Below are 25,026 nucleotides of genomic sequence, written 5' to 3'. Positions count from 1 at the left end.
TCTAACAAAGGGAGGTACAAAATATTTTTCACAATCTGAAGTGCTGGAAAAGTTGTTCTTTTCATCATTCAATAGCTCTCCGGTTTTAAAAATATCTCAGGTAAGGCAGATGAGCCTTGAAAGATTTCAGATTATTTTGTTGAAAGAAAATCGAAAGAGTGGAGTGGAAGTTTCACTTTGACATCCACAGTGTGTATTTTTCAATAATCAGATTGTTGATCCTTTTTACATATAAGGTAACGATGAGAACTGTTTGTACAAATATCCATTGATATGTCCAAAAGGAGTTTGGAAAAGATACAGGATGCTGGAGCATATATCACAGTGTTCTGCTGAAGTCTCCAGATACTAAAAGTCTGTTGTGCTTGAAGTGGTGAAAATTTGGCAAAGAAATCCTATACGTATTCTCACTTGGGGGGAATCCATTATAAACATTTTCAAATCTATACCTTCAAGTTATTCCTCTCTCAAGTCAATCAAGTCTCCTAATTCCCGTCTTTTTCCAGGAAGAGAAAGCAAGGTGCCACACTCCTTATGGTAGGAGTCAGTTTCTGCCTTTTTTCCCCCCTTTCAAGTCAGTTTTCATAATTGTTCCTTAAACCAACTAGGCTTCACAGATGTGGTGTCTCTTCTCAGTGGGTGTCCCTTTTATTCCTTTTGAGTCCTAGTGGGGAGCCTAGGCAGTCACAGCGAGCATTACATACAATTCTACTTCTGAAGCGGTAGCAGTATGGTGAAACTGTATATACACTTGCACACAATATTTTTAATTTCTGAATTAAAAGAATTTTAATCCCTTACATAAAATTCTAAAACTTTACATTATATTAAAATTGCTCTTTACTTTATACCTGGTGAGGAGGAGCACAGATGCTAAAGTCATGAAAACAGGATCTGAGTGAGAATTCAGGAGTCTTTTTCAGACATATTCCAGCTATACCCAAATCATAAGTTATAGAATTTTTTCAGACTTACACCTTAAAGAGTAACACTTAAAAACATTTATGTTATTTTTAATTTTTTCCTCTAATCATTTATATCCAGATTTGTAAATGAATTTTAACCAAAAGATATTAATTTAAACTTTTCTACATTTGAATTTATCTACATTTTGTATTCCTTTTGTAAGTGTATTCATCATAATGGATTAATACAAAAAATACTCTCTTCTTACTTTACAGTACTGACTGTAGTGTTTGTTGGCTAAAGGTATCTCCATACAATTAGAATTAAAATAAAAGCACATGGATCCTCCTTCAATCACCTTCTTAGCACTGAAATGGCTAAAAAGGTATAGATTAGGGTAACATAATAATTAGGTGTAACACCTTAAAAACAGCTGGAGATTACTTGGAAATACAAAGCATGAAATAATTTATTATAACACTGATTGTGCATTGCATGTCCCCCCCCACCAAAAAAAAAGTATCACCAATGTTAATGTATACATATATTTGCACATACCACTTTCGTGTTTGCATAAAACTTGTTCCTCCAGTCATTGCTGGCTGTAGCTCTGAGTTGTTTTGGCAACAGAAAGGATCACTGCTGGTGTCAATAACTTTCTTGACACTGACAGGTCTTTGAGCTGGTAGTGTGTCAATGAGCATTCTATATACACAGTCACCTCTGTCAGCCAATTGCAAACCTGGTCTATAAAAGACCTACCAAAATTTTTCTTGGGAAACATGTATAGACTTTCCAGGGTTTAAGAAATACTGACTGTAAATAACGTCAGCTGCAGTAAGTCCATAGTTATTAATCTATGAAGTTTTAGGACCAAATTGTATTTGCAAGTAAATACTATTTCTCAAAGTGATAGCTTATATTTTTTTAATGACTTATACCATCTTATAGAATGTCCTTAATTTCCCAGAAATAGTTATATCAATATTGTATTTTTTCCCATGTAAGAATATCAGGCAAAATACTGTTTTCAGCTCAATAAAAACAAGTGACTGCATTAGAATCTGAGCTGGATATTATACATCTTTATTACTAATGCCTTTAAGCCATCTTCACCGTTAGCTGCTGTAAAATGAGTGTTTCTTCACTGCTATCTAAACAGGTAAACTGTGCAAGAATCTGCTTGCTTTCCCCAAGACTAATTTTTTCCCTTGTTTGACCTATTTGAAAGTTCCATGATTTTCCTTTCTGTCTCAAGAGGGTTTCAGAGATGTGAAAGAATGTGCATGTGGTATGAACCAAAATGTATCTTGTATCTTGCCCTGAAGGTGACCAGCTCATCGTTGCATGATCACAACAGTGGTGGATATGTCATTGGAAAGGCATAAGCAGAAGATATAAGCAGATGAATAGTAGCTCTTTTTTTCCCATCAGGATAATAGAGGGAAAAAGAAAGTCTCTGAATTGGACTAACATGAAGACTGTATGTTTGATCTTGATTGGCTTAGATATCCAAGAATGCTCTTGTCATCCAGTGTTTGTTAGGAGACAGGTTTCTGTACTGTACAGCAGTAGCCACCTCTATTTCAGACTCGATGGTTGCATTCCCCAGCATATTGTGTTACAGTTGTAACAGCTGAACCCAGAGAATGCACAGCTGTACATCATACTGCTCACATACTTTTCACATCAGTATCCACACTCTGCAAAAATACTTTAAATATTTACAATTCTGTATGACAGCATCCCCCTATTACTTCGGGATTCCACATCCTTCTAAATACCAATTTTCTTTACTCCATTTTCAGTTTTTTCCCCTATTCCTGTCCCTCAAGTACTGAGGGAAAATTGCCTTGCAGGGAAAGGAGAAAATTTGCCAAAAATCCAGATACAGAATCTTAAAAAAATCACATCAATTTATAAACCAGGCTAAATTTCTCTGACAAGGGCTTTATATACTGTAACATGAATTCAAGGCAACTCTGCAGCCAGCATGTAAACTTGGATTTCCCTGTTGTTAATACATGAAATATATTGGTCATATTAGTTTGGACTAGCACAAGCTGACTGCTATCTTTAAAATAACCTAACTCATTCAATGTTTAAAACAGGGACATTACATTTTGTTTGTCCCTCTTTGTTATGAGGCAGGAAGAGAACCTTTATCCATGCTTTTATTCATCCAATTTATTTGTTAATTATTTCATGCCTGAGCAAAAACTTAACTCAGTTAAGTTACTATAAACTCAGAGTACACAGATAACTGAAATGTAAGCAAATAACACCTCAAAATCCCATCATTTTTGTCTTAAAATGTGCAGGATTTTTTTTACATAGCTGTAAACCATTACTTGGTTATATTTCAATTTTTCTTAAATCCCATTTTCCTTAAATCCTGAATTCATACCACTTTTGCAGTGAAGAGTAGAATGTTTTGCTGAATTTGGTAAATCCATGGACAGTTTTCCTAATTAAAATGCATGTCTTTCAGCAATAACAAGGATTCATAGGTGTTGTTTTTCTGTATTTGTAGTTTGCTTTTATATGGATGATTAACTGCTTTAAAACGGATGTTTTCTGGGCACACATTTCCAGCATTAATCCAAATTTATGTCTTGTAGATAATGACATTTTTTTCTGGAGGCCCAGAGTGCATCTCACAGCACAGTCTGAAAAGATCAGACTCTTATAAATTTCTTTATGTACTGAATTCCATAGGTCCTCTAGGGCCTTCCAAATAAAAGCTTAATGAGCATTAATTCCCCTTTGATGAGAGAGACCACTGATTTCTTACAGATAAATAATTTCTGATATTTGCATGAATTCTTCAGTGTAATATCTAAACCAGCTTTTTCTGTCTAGAAGGCAAGTATATCACAGGTTGCCAAAAGTAGCTGCAGCACCATGGAGTTTGCATTACTCTGCTATGTCCTGAATCAGTGCAAGGTGATGGAAGGGAAGAAAGCTCACAAGTGCTGCATGAGAGACTGGCTGAATGTGTTCCTGGTGAATGAAACAGCAAGACCCATAGGACTCCATGCAGTGTCTGCCTAGTTTTCTGCTGGAGGACACCACCGTAACGAAATTCTGTCAGAGCTGATGTTGGTTGTATAGCAGAAGGGTTGACCGAATATTTGAACAAAATCTTAGAGAGTGTCATGCAGACTGATCATCCAAATTTTTGCAGGTGGGCTGGGAAACATTTCAAGGTGAGTTAATCCTTTGTGTATGGTGAAAACACCACAATTCTGCACTTCAGAGCTGTGACGGATGTGACTTACAGAAAAAGCTGAGATCCCCTATTAGCATTGGTGTCATTGACAGACTGTCACTCCTTCTAGAAGCACACAGAAGAATCACTGCTATACCTGGAAGCATTGTCTTGAGTGACTGTGTCAGTTCATGCACACACATACTGGAGGCACTTTGTAGGTATAAACTGGAGCAGGTAAAAACATGAGGTAATCCATACATAGGTAATGGCATGGTACAGTATTGTCTGCCTTGACACACCACTGGCTTCAGCCTTCGAGTGACAGGACAAGGTGCTGCACAGCTGCTGCCTGTGGACCGTTCCCATGCTGTCCCCCACCAGGTCCAAAGTCATGTGCTATTGTGACAGAACTTCTTAGAACAAAGTGTTGATTAGGTATTAAAATCCTCTGTTGATTTGGTATTTGCATAATTCTGTGTTTTGAATCTATTAAACCATTACCAGTCTTAATTAAACCATTACCATGCTTAATTTTCAATAAAATAATTAGTATTTGTTTACAGAAAAAAAGGATGATAAAAAAATGTTGACCCATCTAAGGATGAGTACTGACTTTTTATTTTGACACAAAAGGTACTCAGGTTTTAATATAGTTCCAATTTACTTTCTTTTAAATCACAGTGTCCAGCTGCTCATTCTGTTTCTGCCAGTGGTAGTGATAACATTTCTAAGACAACCTCTTATTCGGAAGGCATATAAGCAGCAATTCATGGAACAAATCACAATTTTATTGCTGATTAGTATGACACAACTGGGAGAGACAAAGGTGTGAATTTAGAAATAATATTAGCTGTTTTTTAAATACCTCATGTGAATGCTCTTGTCTTAGAGGAATCGGCCCATGTTGCAAGCAGAAAGGATGTATCAAAACACATTATTTTTATGAATTTTATTAAAAAGACAAGCTAATCTAGAATTAAATATCTACAACACTGATTAAAGCTACTATTACTGTCTGAAATTAATTAATAATGGACTAATGGAAGAAATAAACCAAGGTACTAATTGAAATTGAGTCAATAGATCAATGGTATCAGAATATCAAATCACTAAATTAATACATCTACTTGAATTTAATCATGAATTTGGTAGAAGAAATAAGCATTTTGGGTTTTTTTCTTTAGTTCTGCCTTAGAAGCTGAAGGAGTTGTTTTCTTTTACTTGAGTCTTAAAGAATTATTAAAAATGAGCACTAATCTATAAGCAAACTCTTATGATGGAAAATTAACCAAGACAGGTTGTGAACTTAGTTTCACCAGTTTTACAGAAGCATAGAGACTAAAGTGATTCTTTTACCATTTATTGTTACTAGTTAGAACCCACAGCTGCTAAAGTAGTCATTTCACTTCAGTTCAGGTCTCTGTGCTTTGTCTGGTTATTTATTACAAATGTGATTATTTATTATGACTGATCTTTCATGCAGTGGTGGACTTAATATAGCAAATTACCCCTTCTTCCTTTGGAGATCTTGTCAAAATAATAAAAGAGTACCTCTCTACAATGTGGTCTTTACTGTTATAGAAAGTATATTTTACATTATTGAGGTATTTTCTATGTGACTTTGGGACTAAGCAGAAGGTTCATGAATTTTAGATACGGTCTGTCCCAAATCCCACACAGGGAGAAATCTTTGGGCTTTATTTCAATTTGTTAAATTCCACTCAAGAATTACAAGTAAAGTACAAAATCCATTATCAGAACATTATAATAAGAGGTATGAGACCTATAATGGAAAAACTGGAACCAATCTTCTATCTGGTCTATAAACCATGGTACCATTCTTGCCAGCTGTTGGAATTACTGGCAATTTTCAACATGTAGTTAAACGTGATTCAATTACTTAGTTACTTCCTTGCATCAGGTGATAAAATTATGGAAGCCATTATGTGGTTTCATTCAAGACAAAAATGAATGGATTGCTCTGATCACTTTTAGCCTAACCACATACAGTGATGTCTGTGTCTCTGGTCCTCCATTTACTGTAGAGCAAACTTGTCCTTTGCTGTGCTCAAATATGGACTTCTCTGACGGATATAATGATAGAACTCTGTCAAGCTACTGCCAACATGCTAGGCCTGACATGAACTATATAGTCCTAAGGTGAACTATATAATAGAGTTGACTATGATAAGGATGTAAATCTGCAACATATGTGGAAAGCCTACAAGTAAAACTTACAGTGATAAAACTTAGTAGTATACAGGTTTCCTCAGTTCTCTACTGTCAGTTCAGGCCTCCAGGGCTTAATAATTAGCTGCATAAACCTTGTAAACAGGAAAGAAACATTGATTTGAATGAATTCAGGCATGCACTGAGGGCATAGAATTGTATGTCCACAGAGTACTCCTTTTTTTGTCTCTGAATCACCATGATGCACACAGAACAAGATGAGCCTCTTACAATGCCCACCTCTACTGGCTAAATTCTGCACATTGCTCAGTCTGAAGTAGTGTGAGGTGGGGCGTGTAGATGAGGATGAGCAACAGGCTGAGAGCTGTTGTGCAGTTGCTTCACTACCATTTCCAGAAACTTGTGTCCTCTCTTGCCTCTATGCACTAGGCATGGCTGTGATCAGGGTAAGGAACATATGAAAAAAGACCCCAAACATTCCCAGATCATTTAATTGCATGGGCTGGTTTACGAGCTACCAACTGCCATGTTTGGCACATGAAAACAGCAATTTTGAGCTTACTGCAAAAGAACTGAAACTGTATGTGGTTACTTTTAGAGATATTATAGAAAGCCTGGGTTACAAAATAGCTGAAATTCTCTGCATGCAGTGCAATTCAAAACCAGATTTTCAAACATTTAAAACTGACAGCTATGGAAAAAAAGTTCAAGACATATCCTGCAGCACAAAGGGGAACTGATAAAGAAAAGAAGAGCATATAGCCACACAATTATATTAATCCTCCTAGGAAACCATTCTCCTCATTAGAGAATTAACAACCACAGTTTTCCAGGAATTACTGAAGAAATTTCTTCTCAAGGCTTTAAACAATAGTGTTTAATAAATGGATTTAATGTATTATGTTGCATCTTGTCCCTGGTTTCCCTTGGGGTAGTGCTGTATAGAGTCCCTCTATATTTGTGCTGTGAATGATTTTGCTTTGGCCTGGAAAATCACCAAGGAATGAAAGTAATAGATCGACTCAAGAGTACAGTGGCTTATTCTTACATTTGTGCACTGACACTCACAGGTGACCAAATCCTAATACATAGACACTTAAAAAAAAAGAAAATGTGGATTTTTTTTAATTGCATAAAGTGTATGGAAGTGGCAATTAGACAGAAAATTAAACACTTAACATTTTTCAAAACAGTTATGTAAGTCTAAAATTATCAAACTCTACACTACTGTCTGGAGTTTCTTATCTTTAATGAAGTACATTCAATTTTATTGAATTATCTTTTTCTGAGAAATTAACTCATCAACCTTCAAATTTCTAAGGTTTATTTATAGAAAACAGTAGACAGTAATTATTGGCAGGTTGAATTCTTACACTAAGCTGACATATGGTAATGAGGTTTCAAACATAGCTGGCAAACCAGAAAGAGCATTACCAAATAAACATCATATATAAGACTTATATGGTTGCCTCGTAACTACAGTGTGGATCCTCCAGCCTTAGTAATACAGAACAAGATACATTTTGAAGGGCACTGCAGCTTTTACTTCCATTCAATGAATTTACTTCCCAGGCTGCCAATATTTCATGTATTTTTCTCTAAATGGATGAAACTGCTGAGTGTTTTATCTCATTGCCTCAACATGCTGTATAGACTTTTATGCTGTCATTTTGAACACTAAATGAAATGCACTGTATTTGCCAAATTTCTAATGGTGGCTTTCCTTTCATGAGGAATTGACATATGTTTATGTTATTTTATTAGTGCTTAGAGAATATAGTTTGTTTGACTAGAAGTTCAAAAGCAAGACACAAAACAGACTATAATTCAGTCTGAAAAAAAAATCCCCTGACACCTCAATTTTGAGTTTGCTTAGGAATTGTGGAATTCAGGTCTTTTCCCTTCATATCAACAAAGCTGTAATGTTTTATTTCCACTTTGGATGTAACGGTTCACTTCTGACTTGTGTTTCTCTTTGATAGTCTACTTTTTAATCCCATGTGGTTGGTTTTTTTTATTTGTTTTGTTTTTAAAAAGTGCTTCCTGTTAGGATATACTTTATAAAAAACAGTTTTAACATCTACAATTACTTCAATCAATGCTCAAAAAAATTGTTCTATAGCAAAATATGCTAAAAATAAAATGGAAAAAACAAATTCAAATTTCTAAATCAGGACTTAGAAAAGTTATTACATTCCAGATGAAGTAGAAAGATACCCAAGTGACAAGGAAGATTATAAATGAATTTAATCACTAAAAGGCTCAGTGAGGAAGTTGTTCATTATTGGTTAAATACATATGCTATTTTTCACTGGTCCAGGGTTTTGTTTTTCACATGTGGGTATGCAGACTGGAAAAATCAAAAAAGGATAACTGTGTCTTCACTGCCACAGGGGAGACCCAAACCCAAATTAATTCATATTAATTAAGTAGTTATTAATCATACTATTGGCTATAGTGTAGTTATTATTAGTGGTAACTTAATTATGTTAGTAGGAGAAGGCTATATATAGCTGGCAATTTTGGAGGAAACTTTGCACTGAGGATGTCAGGCATAACAAATGATGTGGGGTCCTTTTGTAAAGGAAACCATGACCTTTCCTAGGAGCGATTTGATGTGCCAAGCCACAAGAGCAGGTGGGGTTTGAAGACACTTGGAACTTGGTCTGATGTTAAGCTATTTACAAGAACAGTTTGGACACTTGATACATGATTTTGAAAAAAATAAAGAAGTACAATGTGATCATTGCTAAGGTAGAATTCCTGCCCACGTCTCCTCCAGCAGCACAGTGGAACAGTGCAGTCAGGCTTTCAGAGGATTTGGATACTATGGCACAGTCCAGTACTAATACTAAATGACAGCGATTTTTGATCTTTTTCCTAGCTCTGTGTGTTCATGTTTCTTTTGAATTTCTATTTCTGTCAAAAACACATGCCTTTTGCTATTTTGGAGTTGTTGCTTCTGTTCACTTGTGAACTACAGTCTGAGCCTGGGAGATAAATCCTTGGGAGAAGATAGTCTCCCCAGTCTATAATGGAAATTCTTAAAATGCCACAAAGTGATCTTCTGTAGGATGTACAGATACACACCCATCTATGAAATTACTGTTGCTTTTGTCAAAAAATCTCAGCTAATTCCAGGAAAATTTTCAAAATTTTTTACCTAAACAAAGCACACTGCTACTCCTAATAGACTAAGAGATCATTCATCAAATGCTGATTTCCTACAAAATATTTTCTTACTTCATATTTTAATTTACACTAAAGTGATAGTTGCAGTTGTAAATTCTATAAATGCCTAAAAATTATTAAAATTACAAAAACTATTAAAACACTGAAAATCAAACCCTTTCTTCTCAGACTGCTGCTCCTGCTTGAAGAATCACATTATTAAAAATGAACAATTTGAGCCGCATGTCTCAGTACATGCCTGCTTGCTCATCTGCAATGTAATGAAGTTGTTTACTGTGAAGAAGAAAACAAAAATACTGTAACTGGGAAGATCAGTAGCGTGAGTACAAGAGGTCTAACAATTAACTTCTTTCTTTAGCAAATCTTCATAAGGATTCCAGTGAAACTGTAAAAGAAGACCGAGGTGAAAACAAAACAAATGTGTTCACAGAAGCAAAATTAAAAATGCCTGTAGCATGAAATTACTGGGTACATCAGAAAGCCATATGTCTGCCGTTTCTTTTGGGATTAAAAAATGAAGAGGAAAATGAAACCATTGAAGACATCCTCACTGGATGACTTGCACCATGTCTGGTGCATGTTTTGTCAGTAATGTAGCTGAGTAATAACTATTTCTCAGTTAAAAGGAGCAACACTAAATGATTCTGTTACAGATTTCCAATGCTGCATTGATAAACCATTTGCAAGAAGTCAACCTTGGTAGAAGTATGGTTGGCCTCATCATAGAACTGAAGGACTTGGTTTATATGAAGGCAAAAGTCCACTTGGCTGATGCTGAAGATGCCAACGTTTTCATACTGAAGCAACAGCAGTTTTGATGCTTTATTTTGTTTCCTGGCTGGACCACTGTATCAGCGAAAATGATCTGCATCTTGGAAATGGTTCTCATAGACATGGATCTGATTGCAAAGTGGGATATCTTTGGCTGTGAACCTTGCATAAAGATTACCTCGTACAACAGTGCAACAGTTGGCACTGTTATCCATTGGAGGTGTTAATCAATCATACTTTGGAAAGAACAGGAGAGGAACTAGTTGTCACTTGATCCTAAGGCATCCATAAAGTGAATATAAGTATTTGGATAAGCTTTTTTACACAAATGAACAATCTTGAATTCAGTTTCCCATAGATTTTCTGCCTATAAGGATCTAACTAACTAAATCATCTGCAATTCTATGGGGAAGTGGTTATATCTACACCTTGCGTGACATGTTCAAGCACCAGTATGTCAATGAAAAGCTGTGATCAGGGTAAGGAGCACACAACCCCACCCAGACATTCCCAGAATGTTATTTGTGACTCAAGATGCAAACAACCATCGGATGTTCAGTCTATTTTGGGTACTAATAAAACGTGATGCACTCTTCCCCTTACATGGAAGTTCTTGTAGCTAAATTGGAGAGCACATTTAAAAAATGTGAGTTTTCACAAGAAACAAGGGAAATGAATCATCCTTAGCTCGACTATCCAAAAGCTGGAAAATCTGCACAACTTAGGTTCTTTTTTTTTTTTAATAGAGGAGAGAAAAAAAAATTATGTCCTGTGAGCAGAGTTCAAAAAAGAACACTTTAATCCTTATTTGATGATGTCTATTTTCCTCTCTTGATCACAAAGGATCCCACAGAGATTAGTTCAGGCTTAACATCTCCCCTTCAAATATCTTAAGTTTGATAATATGGTCCCACTCTACAGGTCCTCTTCTACATGCTTTGTAGTATATGATTGATGGAAGGAAAAACAAGGGATTTTATGCTTTAATTATATTGGTAGCCATATCTTGCACAGGTAGCTAATTTTACTCTTTTTGAGGTTTTTCCTTCCTTAATTTTATTTTAAGTTGTATTACAGATGCACATTTTAACTGATTTAAGGCCTTATATATTGCTAATTTACTACTTTACTACAAAATGAAGTTTACATCTGTTCTTTATAAATATCAAATACAAATAAATGAAATAGTAAGAACAGCTATATACTATGACTTTATGCTCTGAAAAATAATTAAAAGTACATATTTTATAGATAACATATACTATGAACACTATTTTCATTTTCCATTACCTCTATTAATGATAACCTGAGTGTGTCATCTTGAAAGTGTCTATCTAGTTTGTGTTCTAGAGAAATTCTTCTAGTCAATAACCAAATCCATCAAAGTTAGTGCTGTGAAAAGAGACCTGGGGGTCCTGATCAATGGCAAGTTGAATATGAGTCAGCAGTGCCCTGGCAGCCAGGAGGGCCAACTGTGTCCTGGGGGGCATCAGGCAAAGCATCAACAGCCAGTTGAGGAAAGGGATTGTCCTGCTTTGCTCTGCACTGCTGTGGCCTCACCTGGAATATTGTGTGCAGTTTTGGGAACCACAGTATAAGAAAGATATTGAGCTCTTAGAGAGTGTCCAAAGGAGGGCAACGAAGATGGCGAAGGGCCTTGAGGGGAAGCCGTGTGAGGAGTGGCTGAGCTCACTTGGTCTGTTCAGCCTGGAGAAGAGGAGACTGAGGGGAAACCTCATTACAGTCTACAACTTCCTCATGAGGGGAAGAGGAGGGGCAGGCACTGATCTCTTGTCTTTGGTGACCAGTGACAGGACCTGAGAGAATGGACTGAAGTTATTTCGGGGGAGGTTTAGGCTGGATATTAGGCAAAGGTTCTCCAACCATAGGGTGCTTGGGTGTTGGAACAGGCTCTCCAGGGAAGTTGCCACAGCACCAAGACTGATAGAGTTCAGGAAACATTTGAACAATACTCTTGGGCACATGGTGTGACACTTGGGGATGATTCTGTGCAGGGCCAGGAGTTGGATTCAATGATTCTTGTGGATCCCTTCCAACTTGGCATATCCTGTGATAGTAATATTTCCAATATTTCACTTGCTGTTTTATATTTCTCTAAGAAACTATGGGCATATGTCAAGTTCTTAGTCATGTATGCAGATGTAGAAATAATACAGCATCAATCAGACTTGGAAATTGAGTTAAAGTAGGCAATTTTACTTTTCTGTGAAGTCATTAAATATTTAATATTTCCTCTTGTCCTTCAGGGAATAAATTTTAAAAAAATTACTTCCCCTCTAAATGGTGTCACTTCTACCAAGTGCCCTAAGTAAGCCTTTCCTATGATAGATTATGCTTGGTTCCACACAGCTTCTGCTCTGTCTGGAGACAGTAATCAGGCTTGTCCAGATGTTTTTGCCTCCTTGCCTCCTTGATAAGGACTCTTTGTGATAAATTTCAAAATAGCTCATTTGCATACAAGGTCTTAGGTGTGTGTCAAAAAGCTGAGAGTGGTATACAATTTTAACAAAATATTTAAATTGAAGTACGTGCAATTATTTCCCTAAATTGTTTTAGGAGCAAGGAAAAACAAGGAATTGAAAATGAATGAGAAAAAAAATGTTTAGCATTATGGAGTGCTTCTCATCTATTAGGACACACATACTATTTGCATTTCATTATGTATTTTACCTAGTGTAGAGGTACTGACTGTCTGTCAAAATATTCTTACTATATGCATTTTATAATTCATTTTTAGACCTGGTTTTGAGTAAGATTAATCTATTTTGCTAAACACTAGTATTCTGAAACACTGAATAATGAAAGATGCAGCATTTCAACACTTTCAAATGTAATATAATTTTTATTATTATTATCATCTATTTTCATAGCTTTCTGTGACTGGAGAAGCAAATTCACATTATATTCATATGAAAGCTCACATAAAAAATCTGTTGTCAAGGTAAACTTAATTAAAAATTAGAAAACGTTTTGGGACTGTTCCTCCAGGTGAAAAAAATATATCATCCAATAATGCGAATGAAAAACTACAGAGAAATATAATCATACAGTATTAAAACTCAAAGTCTTAGAATTATATTCACAGTCTTCAAATATTCCATGAAACAAACTTCTTTTCATAAAAATTGAAAGAACTATAAATGACAATGGCAATCCCTTTTGTTATGGAAACTTGTAGGTGTCCTTTAAACAAGTGGTGGTAAGCCCTGAAGCAGCCGCATGGTCTGGAGAAGAGGAAATTGGTGCCCAAGAACCAATCTTCACACCATCTATCAAGATGAAAGTGGTATTGAAAACTTTGTCTCAGTAGAAAACCCATTAGAGGGAGTCCTTTTTCTGAGTTAGGCATCTATACCATACAAAGACCAGGAGGGAAACTACTACTCCATACTTTTTTTTTCTAGTCCTTGTTCAACACTGTGCTGAGAATGAAATACAGAGAGCTCTAGGAAGATTCTTCTCTCTGTCTTGTGAACCTTACTTCCAGGTTAGGGACTATAATACAAGGCACAGAGCAATTTAGACAGAGGGAATTTAGGATCCACGATATTAGAAAGCAATTCAGAAGAGGTTGTTAGAGTTCAGGGGTTCCAGGAGTATCAGATTCACAGATAATGTGTCCTGTTAGTTTGCAGGACTACTGCCTCACCAAAATTGTTATTTCCATCTATTTGTTCCATAGGCAGAAGAGAGAACTCTTCCCAGACAACCATCGCACAACAGGGACAGAAAAATTACTGCAGATGCAAATGAAAAAGAAGAAAAATAAGTAAAGGTTTCATATGGTTTTTTCCAGGGCACTCACTTTGAAAATTCCTCACTAAATATGTTCTTTTTATAAGGTGTTTTTGTGCCAAAATAGAATGCATTATCCAGTGAGTCTCCATGGCAACTTTGTTTCTTATTAAATGGAAGAGGAAAAAAGCCTAATTAACTCATATGACCTTTTATTTGTTAAAGTGTTCTGCTATACCTTTAGTGACTCTGTCTGCTGTATATTGAAAGACACCATTTCCCTTTGGCTGTTTTTCTTTCTAAAGAGTCACAGGTTTTTCATATTAAATTTAGATCATCAAGTGCAAAGAGCAAATGGTATATCAAGGGAGAAAACAATGCCTCTCTGCCTCTTGAAGCTTCTCGTAACTTTCAGATGCAAAGCTACTTTACCATCATGCTGCAGGAATACTCATTATGCTCCTCATTCTTTTCATGAAACCCTAAATGATAGGCTTCCAACAATCATATCTGGTGCTAGTCAAGTCCTGTCCTTTAGACAATTAGTTTAACCCCTTTACCCAGAGAAATAAACTAAAATAAATAGCTTTATCCAAGCCTTTCAAAAGTTATCTACAGCAAAAATGGTGAAAAGGAAAAATAAAATAAAAAAAATAAAATAAGGAAGTTTCCAAAGGAAAAATGGCAAGAAAATCTGTGTGCCTGGTTGTAATTCACACTAGTGACATCTATACTTTTGTAATAGTCATAAGAATACAGTCATCCACTGTATTTGTACATTAACACAACACTGGGAAATACTGCGGCTGCAGAATACTGAAACCAATATTTTTAAAAAATCCAAATAATCTTCAGAGATTTTCTACTTCTACATATTTTAATATACAAAAAGAAAAAAAATCATTTGAGAATAAATGTTGAGTTTAGTTTTTCGACTTTCCCACTCACAGACTGAAAGTTTATAAGCCTGTGCCCTGATTATCCTGGCACATTTTAAAGATTTTAACAGAAGGACTTCAGCAGAAAAGTTGAACTTGGTGACCTCAAAGATCTTTCCCAACCTTATCGATTTTATGATTCTATGAAAGGTGCTATATAGCCCTTAGGAATGCTCAACACAAGTCTTGACAGGGGAAAGCATCATTACCAGTGAGGAGGAGGGGAAGGAAGAGGAAGACATCCAGGCTGTCAAACTAAGAGTACCCCAAAGGAGTTATTCAAACTACAGGCATCTCGCCACAGGCATCTGGGAAACTACTTGGTATTTGCTAGAGACCCATTACTAAGCCAGCAATAACCAACAACAGTAGCAGAACGATGTTCATCCAGGGCATGATACTAAACAAACCTGACAGGCAGTTGCAGAAGAGTGCTTGTGCATCACCTGGAGTAGGGCTCCAGTGGTTCTCACCACAGTTCTCACCACAATCTATGTCATGATCCTCTATCCACTTTGGAGGTATTAAATCAGTGCTGCTGTGTAAGTGGTTCTTGTACATGACAAGAAACTCTTGTTTCTCAGACAATATTATGTTCCCATTCTTTGCCTTTCTTTAAATAACCTGCTGCAGCTGGTATTTAATCTGTGTGTTTTGTCCGAAGGGGCACTGAGGGATTCCCAGTAGCTCAAGCAAATAAAGATATTTGAAATGTCACTGCTCTGTGATAGTGCTTGGCCTAACTGAAGCTGGCTCAAGTAAAAAAACAGACCTAGGAATAAAATATTTTAGACCCGTTGATTTTAAGTAATACACAGTGTTCCCAACGTGAATGTAAGCCTCTCCATTATATCCCTTACATGCTGTATGACAGAGGCCAAACACTGTCATTGGTTAAAAGGGTTTATTTTCAGTAAGCTTCACAATGTGAGAAACACTGTGACTATTAGAGCATTTACTTCCCTCCAGTGTTGTGTACAGCTCTTGGAAAACCTGGGCAACTACTTTGCCTTTCTACCCTAATCCATTCTGTATCTATTTAAAATGGTGAATACAGAATGTGATTCAGATCAGGCAGGACTCTATGAAAGGGTGATGTTACAATAAATGTTCCTGTAACAGCATTTTATAATATTAAAATAGTTCTTACATTTTTTCTTATAAAAGAAATAGTATATATATATATTCTATGCAAAATGGTAAACAATTCTGCCAACAGTAAATGACCCTATATTTCAGAGCAATGTAGTGAAAAAGATAGATTAGTAAACAACTGTAGTCTGATGTCCAACAACCTCATCCTATAGATCTTGGTTTCTGATAATCATTGTTATTTCCTCCATGCCACTTTAGGTACCACAAGACTGGAAGGGAACTCCTGGGACATCAGCTTCTGCCAGTTCATCTCCTGTTATGTATCAATTAACCTTTTTCTAGAACTGAGAAATTAAAAAACCTTGAAGGTATTCTCCCTCAAGCCTCCAAACAACCCATTCGGCACTTCACTGTGCTATTTGAAAGTAATCTAATCTGCTGTTAATGTATTCATGGTTCATTCATACCTGTGCCAGACTGGATCTTTAGCATAAATACAGCTGAATCTTTCTCTGTTTTTGATATTTATAGACAGCAATGAGATCCTCACTTAGCTTTCTTCCTGCTTGTCTAAGCAAGCCACACATCTTGATCTCAGCTAATAAAAGTGAGAAATATACTATTCATGTTTCTCTGTATATGTAAAAAGGGATACATTCTAGATCTAAAATTGTATTTTCCAATCTCCTCATATTGGTGGACATATTTCCTGTGTGTCATTCTTTTCCCTGAAATTCACTTAAGTTTCCAAGGATAAATTCTAAGTTTGCAAATAATTTCTCAGAGCTATCTCTGCCTACACCTTGTACTATTAATCTACTACTCACTGGTTCCTCTTTAGTCTTCATGGCCATTCAGTTTTCCTGCATTATATTCTGATCTTGCTCTATAAAACTAACTTTTAACTTCAGCTCACCAGCATATTAGTATATCCCATGTTTTTATGCATCATTATTTTTCTTTTTTCTTTGAAAGTGTTTCTCAGAGCTAATAGTATTTTTTAGCCTCAACATTTTGTTTTTATCAGTGTTGATCAGATTCTCCATTACTTTTTTACAGTGGGTATCATTTTACTATGCAAGGGGCTCTTACTGATTTAATAAAAAAAATTTGCAGAGTAAGTTATTGCTTACCAAGAATGGATCTGCATTTTACTTGGAATGTAAAAAATGCAGTGTACATCTAGTTTACAGGCTAAGCAAGAAGTTACCAAGTACATTGGGGATTTTTTCCTCTGTTGTGCACTTCTGTTCATAAATCACTCTTTGATCAGAAGCAATTGATTCTTCTCTATAAATATATATGTAGAAAAAAAATAAAGTGTCTGAGACTGTGTTTCCCTATAAGCTGAATCTTTCAAGAAGCATTATCGAACAAGACACAGGAAAAAGACAGAGGATGATGTGTGTAAATGTGTTAGAAGCTGATGTGAATTCATTTAACCTGGGGCCTCTAACAATAATGTAGCTGAAATAATTTTAGTTATTACCATTCTCATTGGAGACAGTCAAATACTTTTTTCATTAAAATCTGTGGCTTGTTAAATGAACTAAGCCAGGCATCTTAAAAAAATGGCATTAAAAATTAATATACCATCCATTATAAGGAGATGCAACATAGACTATATTTACTTTTTTTTTACTTTGTGCTATATATCAGGGTCCAAACCTGATATACATCTCCTGATTATGTGTTTCAGGATTGGCAAAGTTTGCACAGTGTCTTTTGGTGTGATTGGGAGGAAGGCATGTAGTGCTTTTGGGTACAATTGAAAGGACTGTAGAACACACTATTTTCAGTGCAGCTGGTGTTCCTGCATTTGGTTTACTTACCAGACTTTGCCATCAGAGTACTCATTTGTTCTGGCTGTTGTTTTAACTTGTGCTTTCCTGTACAATGCAGATGCCTAAAAGCTGGTTATTTCCTTTGGTGGTGGTTTTGTTGCCTTTTACTGAACTTTTAGCCAGGGTTGGCTGCTCCTTGGGGGCCAGGAGAGCAAGGGCACCTTCAGGGTGCACCTAGGGGCAACAGGAGGACGCTGCTGGTAACCAGTTCAGTCAACTGTCCAGTATGTGCCAGGCAAGTCCCTAGCAGGAGGTACGTCTGGGGTCAAGTCCAGAGGTCAGCCTGTGGGTCAGAGTCCAGATCCGGATCATCAGGTGTGGCAAGGTGCAAGTATGGCTGGAAGTGTGGAGTAGCTCTGGCAGTGCCTTGGGATGAAAACCTCATCTTAATCCAGCTCCTGGGAAAGGAAACAGATTCCTCTCTGGGGCATCTCAGCAGACCTGTTCAGGAGGAGCTTCACCGAGGGTTTTTTAGCAGGGCTTTTAACAACAGCTCTCTTCAAGGCCAGGCACCCACACCATTATCTAAGCTGATCCCGAGTCCAAGCAGACAAATCCACAGGAGTGGGGTGATGTGCTCAGATGCCTGACATTCAGTAACACTGACTATCATAGAGAAAATGATATTGTTGAGCATGAAGAAGTGCCCCCAGATGGCAAATAAACCAGTGGTAAAGCTATTTTATTCACCGAAATTAGTTGAATATGATTGCTGTATTCACTGAAATTAGTTGAATGTGATTGCTGTCTGTCACTGAGGCTAAGCAGATTAATTGGTTCCTGAACAGCTATTCTTCTCTTTGAGAGAGGCTCAAAGAAAAAACAATAGAAATGCTTCAATTTAGCTACCAAAAATTTTTGGATGTTTAATTACTTCCCTTGATTTTTGAGACATTTCGTATGTTTGTAATAATGTGAGCATCTTAATGCTGCCTTAGGTCTTGTGGTTCTAGGATTTTTTCAAATGTCAGATAACAACAAAGGAGGGAAGGCAGACTGATGGGATAAATTGAAGAGAATTGCTGAAAGTGTCACAGTTCAACACAAATAAAACAACCAGAAGGCCAAGATAAAAAGAGAGAAGCACTCTTGCATTTTCTCAATTTTCTACTATGAAAGGAAGCTATTTATTAAATAGTGGTGAACTTAGAAGGGAATTGGAACTACAAGCAAGGAAACTACCTCTGGCTTTTTCATTCCTGCTGTTTTAAGAGTAAAAGATCTTAGTCTCCACTGTTCACAAATAAACAGGTCATCATCAAAAGTACCTGGTTCCACCCATTCCTCCTTCTAACAGAAATAAGCTGCAGGACCCTGAATTTTGAGTAAATGATGCAGTCAAAAAGGGCAGCAACTTTTATGCCTCCTGCCTTGGTATCTGCTTACATTACTGATAACTTTTTCCATGCACTGCACTTGAAAGAAATGTAACTATTTTAAGTCAAAGAATGTTTGATGATTCAACTTTCTCTTCATCACTGCTGCTTATGCTTAGGTTTGGACTTGTACAAGAAAAAACAATTTTTTTAAAATGCTGCCCCAGTCTTTAAATATTTGCCTTCTCAGAAAGATGGAATATCTTGGTGAGGGCTTCTGTCAAAAGTATAAGTACGAGCTCAAGTATGTTTTACTTTTACAAATTAAAACTCCTCACAAACATTCAGGATGTAAAAGTCTTTAAATGACAGAATCATAAAGTTACATATTAATGTGTAACTAGAATTGGAAAAAAAACCTATTTTCCTCACTGATAGTCAGACAAAGAGCACAACATTGTAAAATGCAATGGAATTACTCTATTACAAGTATGAAAAGGACTGACACAGACTCATATGAAAAAATTATGACAAATTTTATAAAAAATACAGGAAGATCTCTAAACAAGAGAACCTTTGGATGTTTCCTATCAGACAGATACTAATTTCCTGTTGATATTCCTATTGATATTCTTATTGATAGATAATTAACTAAATTAAATGCTATATGCAATACACTTTGCTATGAGAAATGTATTTTGACCATGCTATATCGTCACTATTATCTTTTACTCACCTAACTTTAACAAGTGCTGTATTTCCCTTGTTAGTCATCTGGAGAGGAGTCAACTTCTCTGCTCACTATCTTTCCTTTCTTACTTTCATTTTTTTTCCCTAATTTTATTGAAGTGTGGGTTGTCTACCTGGGTGATAGTGACTCGAATTTTGAGTAACTATTTAGTCATGAGCCAAACAAATAAAATATAGGGAATTACGCTGCCAAATGAACAGCTGTGGTGAAATCTATCTTATTGTGGTATTACTACATATTTTGCTTACCACATATTTGGTAAGATCTTTTTCTTCACCTTCACCAATATTAATCTGAAGTTCATGCATTAAGAGGAAAATCCTTGTCTTCTTCAAGCTTCAATTTGGTGTAATTGAAAAGTACTTGGCCTTTAAATATAAAATTCCTGTTTCCGCAGCATTGTTATTCTTGTTTAGGGGAAGAAAAAGAACTTATGATGTCCTTGTTCTGTAATTGGACTTTTTTCTGGTATTTATTTCTGTGAGAGACTTTTGTTTTCTGTGACTTCTTGTTCTGCTCTCAAACACATCTGATAATCTCCCTTGCCTCTCCTACTGCTACTGTTTTCAAGTGGCTGCAGTTACAAGTAGCTAACCCGCTGAGACATAGTTTATTTAATACCTGAAGCTGTCTTAGGGACCAGACGTTCCTACAGAAAACAAACAATTGGCAATGAGCAAATGGATCTAGAAGAAATAAGGATCTAGTCAAACCTTTGCCAGGTGAGAAAGAGTGCCAGGGGATTTTTGTGTACAGCAAATAGTAATCACTGAAAGTGTGTCCAGACTTCATCTAAAATTGAAAAAATTTGAAAAATATATTTCTGGTTGCTCAGTAGTTTTGTTAATTGTATTCCTCATAAATAGGGGAATAGACAAGCAAATTTTGAACATTTATACTCTTTGGGAATAGGCTTCTTGATAACATGTGAAGGAAAAATAAGATGGAATAAGCATTTTGTCTGACTTTTCAGTTTAAGTTGGTTGCCCAGAACTGTTAATATTTGAAATATTTTTTCCACTTTGAAATCACCATTCTTGCTCGCTTTGAATTCCAGAACCCACCTTCCTCAGGGTCCTTCTTATTAATTAGCTATTCTTTGAAAATTGCTTCAACTAAGGAAGATTATGGGGAGAGATGAAATACTCTAGCTTTCTACCTGCGCCAAATTGTATTTCCAGCTAAAGTCATGGACAAAAGTACATAAGTTCTTGCAGTTAAAGCATGCATTTGCTAATATGGCATTATTTGCAGTGTTTGATTCCAGTGAACATTTTGTCCCATTGCACTGGGAATCAGAATTGCCTAATTTCAACATTTCAAAACCTCTAAATGAAACTCCAATTATCATCAAATCAATTTAAAAGTAATGATATTTCAAAGGTTTTAATTCTTTATTTCAATGGTTTTAATTCCTTTTTTTGTTGTTGTTGCCTGATTGTTAAACTGCCAAGATAAATTGGAACATGTGTTCAAACCTTTCTCTGTATCTATGAAGCATAGAAGCTTTCAATTTTTTAAAATGAAAACCTGGATTCCAGAGCATTCAGATGATTCAGAAGTCTTGACTATAAGAAAAATATTGCAAACAAATACAGAGGCGCAGAGAAATCAGTCTTCAATTCCACTCCCAAAGACACTATCTGCCCTAGAGATGTCCAACTGAGAAAAAGAAAGCAAAAGAAAGTAAAAGAGTAGCTTTTCTTTCTAAATAAGAAATCGAGATAGACAGAAGGAAAAGCTTTCATCCACTAGCACGTTTAGGCCTATTTAATTTGAGAATTTTAACTCCATTAAACAAAACACATACAAGTTTGATTTTAATTGCGTTTTTAAAACCCACTGACTTTACTAATACTCCTTAGGAACTTGCATTTATGCCCATTACAACTTTTCTCTAAACTGGAATCTGTCTCTCAGGTTCAGGTCACCTAACTTTAGACACCTGACTGAGGTTCTGCTGTGAACTCTCACTGCTCAGCAGAAAGCGAACACAGGTGTTAGATGTGTCTGTGAAAAATACTTGCAGTACTGTATGAGATATATGCAGTCTATGGTCACATGTATTTTGTGATTGTTTGGAGATGTCATTTCAACTGCTTAACCAGAGGACTGTCCCTTTCTGCATTATTTCTAGACATGACCAATTAACTGGACTGAGGAGGCAGCAGCTTGTTCAGTGCAGGTCATGGGAGGCACAAAGTGGTGAAAGGAGAAGTTAGGAAAGGCAACCCAAAATATACAGTCTGAGGCAGTGCAAACATAGGACTAAATTCTTTAAAGTAGAAGGTCCTAGGTGGCAATTCAATGACTTCTTCCAATTTGAAATAGATTCTTCATTCTGATTGAATTATATAAATCAATATGAGGCACTGGCATGGTACAGGCAATGCAACATAACACTGCATATCTAGGCATGCATTTAGTAACACCATCTTTTTACTACAGAGTGATGACATCTTGTCAGACACAGTAGTCCTTTATTGCTGTAGGTACATTAAAGAAAGAGTACCCTGAAAGAGAACCAGTTTAGGAATACACTGAGAATTTCTGTGTGTATCTGAACTAGCTAGGAGGTGTTCATGCTCTGAAATATAGCAAGCCTGTATGTAGGTCTCTCAGGTCTGAGTGCCTAACAATGTCAGAATTTCCGGAAACCCTCTAATGGTTCTTGATTATAATCTGAATATTTTTTTATGGCTTATTATTATGCACACCCTGTAAACACATATTTTTAATAAAAAATTCTCTCTTTTTTTTTTTTTAATTTTACGTAACTAACTGTCCAAAGGGAAAACACTGCCTGCTGAAGTGTGTGCAAAACTGTATGTAAGATTATACAAAATGCAGGAAAAAAGTTTTAAAGTGGAATAATTTATAACCTGACATTACATTTCAAAATAAAATATTGGATAATACATGTTGTTTCAGATTTCTTAAAAAACGGATCTAGCAAGATTGTGTGAGATTTTCAAGTTTTATAAGATGTATAACTTAACATTAGTACCAGTAGCTCTTAGACCATGCTTCTGTCAGCTAGAAATATGTGTGAGGTCAAGATTTACACCGCTGTGGAATGTGCTAGCTTGGGGGAAAAAAAAGAAAAAGGAAGAATTCAAAATATTGTAAAGATGAGGCAGAAATATGATGGTTACAGAAAAAGAATCTTCTTAAGTAAAAAATAGCTTTCAGTAAAATTGTGAAATATATTCAAAGGATTAGAGGTATTATGTGATATCCAAGAGACTGGATGGGAAGTGGAACAGAGATCTCTGAAATATTGTTAGAAAGAGATATTTTTTGGAATTGTGCAATGGTAGAAGATTTTAACTTCCTACATACAAACTGGAGAACAGAGAGAATAAAAGTGAATTATATGGCAAAGGTATTTATAGAAATGTTGGCTCAAAGACTAATTCACATAAGTACTACATGTGTAAGAAATTATGTTGGTTAAGGTTAGGTTTTTAAAGCATATGAGAATATAAAGACCAATTTTAGAATATGATCTTAGACTGAATAATGCATTTTGGCCTTGTGCTGTGTAAATTTACACAGGCATAAAATTAGCTCTTTGTCTAAGATTTTCAGACTCAAAGGAACAAGCTTTAAATACTTAAATGGTACAGTACAGGATCTGTAATATGCTGTTTGTTTGGACTTTCTTTATCACAATTGCAAAAATCTTCAGAGTTTGCACCTCAAATAAACTAGAAGGATGACGTTTCTAGTTCTAACAGGCTCAAGTGCCACCTCTCAAAAGGCATGAAGAATAATCAGCAGTAGAAAAAGAGACAGAATGAGACAGCAAACATCGTAAAGCTCAGGCAGGAGGCAATTCAGGCTTGCCCCAGGTCAAACTAGTTTAGCATTTAAATTTGAAGTTAGAATAAACAGAATTATTTTTTTCAAGTTGTTTAAATGAATAGATGAGGAAAATACCAGTTCCTGAAAGGTTGATAGTGCCATCTATATTTTCATGTTATTATTTTTATCAGAGCAGATGCTCAGGTTGTTCTTGTAAGGATGATATTGAGGGAGATGGACTTCTAGTTTGACTTGGTATATTTTTTGCTGTGTTTCTAAGAAGGAAAATGAGAGAGGAAATCCTATACAATAACCATGATATTGAGGATAAAAAAATTTAGTTTTTCCTTCCTGCCATCTTCCCTAGATGCTTCAGTTGAATAAGTATCACAATATTGAATAAGGAAGGGAAGGGAGAGGAAATTCCGGGTATGTGTTTAAAAAAAAAAAAAAAAGAAATTACCTCAAACAGAGTAGAAATCTCATTCATGAAACACAATATGCTTCCATCAAAAAATCGCCTTCCCAAAATCTGAAAAAATTATTGTCCAAAATCATGGAACTTGATATCAAGTTTGAAAATTACTCTGTCAGTCCTGGGTGCTGTTTTATGATTGGAAAATTACCTATTTCAAAACAGAAAAAATATAGAGCAACATCAGCTGCAGTAGATTGATTTCAGTAGTAAGTAAAGCTTTAGAAGAAATTTGAAAAGATATTAAGCATTGAAATAAATTGTACAAGAACATAACATGTTTTCACCCACGCTAGATAAAACCAGAATAACACAATATCTCTCCTAGAAAATAAAAATTATTTTTCTAGACAAGGAACTAGTGTATCTGGCATTCACTATAGTGCTATGGTGGCATTTGAAACACTTAGTAACCCTGGAAGAGAGAGAGATGGGAAAGTTTAAGGAAGGTAAACAGGATTGGTTTTGTCAAAACATTGGTTGTGTCAAAAGAGGAAGCACAAAATCGAGGAATTATTCCCAGCAATGTCCCTAAAGGATGATTTCTGGTTTTTTTTCTGTCAGTTTGTTAATGATGTGGGCAGAAATTACAGAAGTCTATTGTTAAACATGAGAATGGAACAGTTAGGGCATTAAAACCCAGACAATCATAGATTTCTGATTGGTACATTCATTCTGAAAAGTCAAGAAAAGCTTGTAAATATGAGTGTAGTGATGTTCTGCACAACTCTTTAGTAGAAAGAAAGAAGAAGATTACTTAAAATCAGAGAT

This window comes from Manacus vitellinus, unplaced genomic scaffold (genome assembly GCF_001715985.3).
Source record: "Manacus vitellinus isolate BGI_N305 unplaced genomic scaffold, ASM171598v3 scaffold_2_pilon, whole genome shotgun sequence".
NCBI classification, from domain to species: Eukaryota; Metazoa; Chordata; class Aves; order Passeriformes; family Pipridae; genus Manacus; species Manacus vitellinus.
This window is presented reverse-complemented; position numbering follows the sequence as displayed.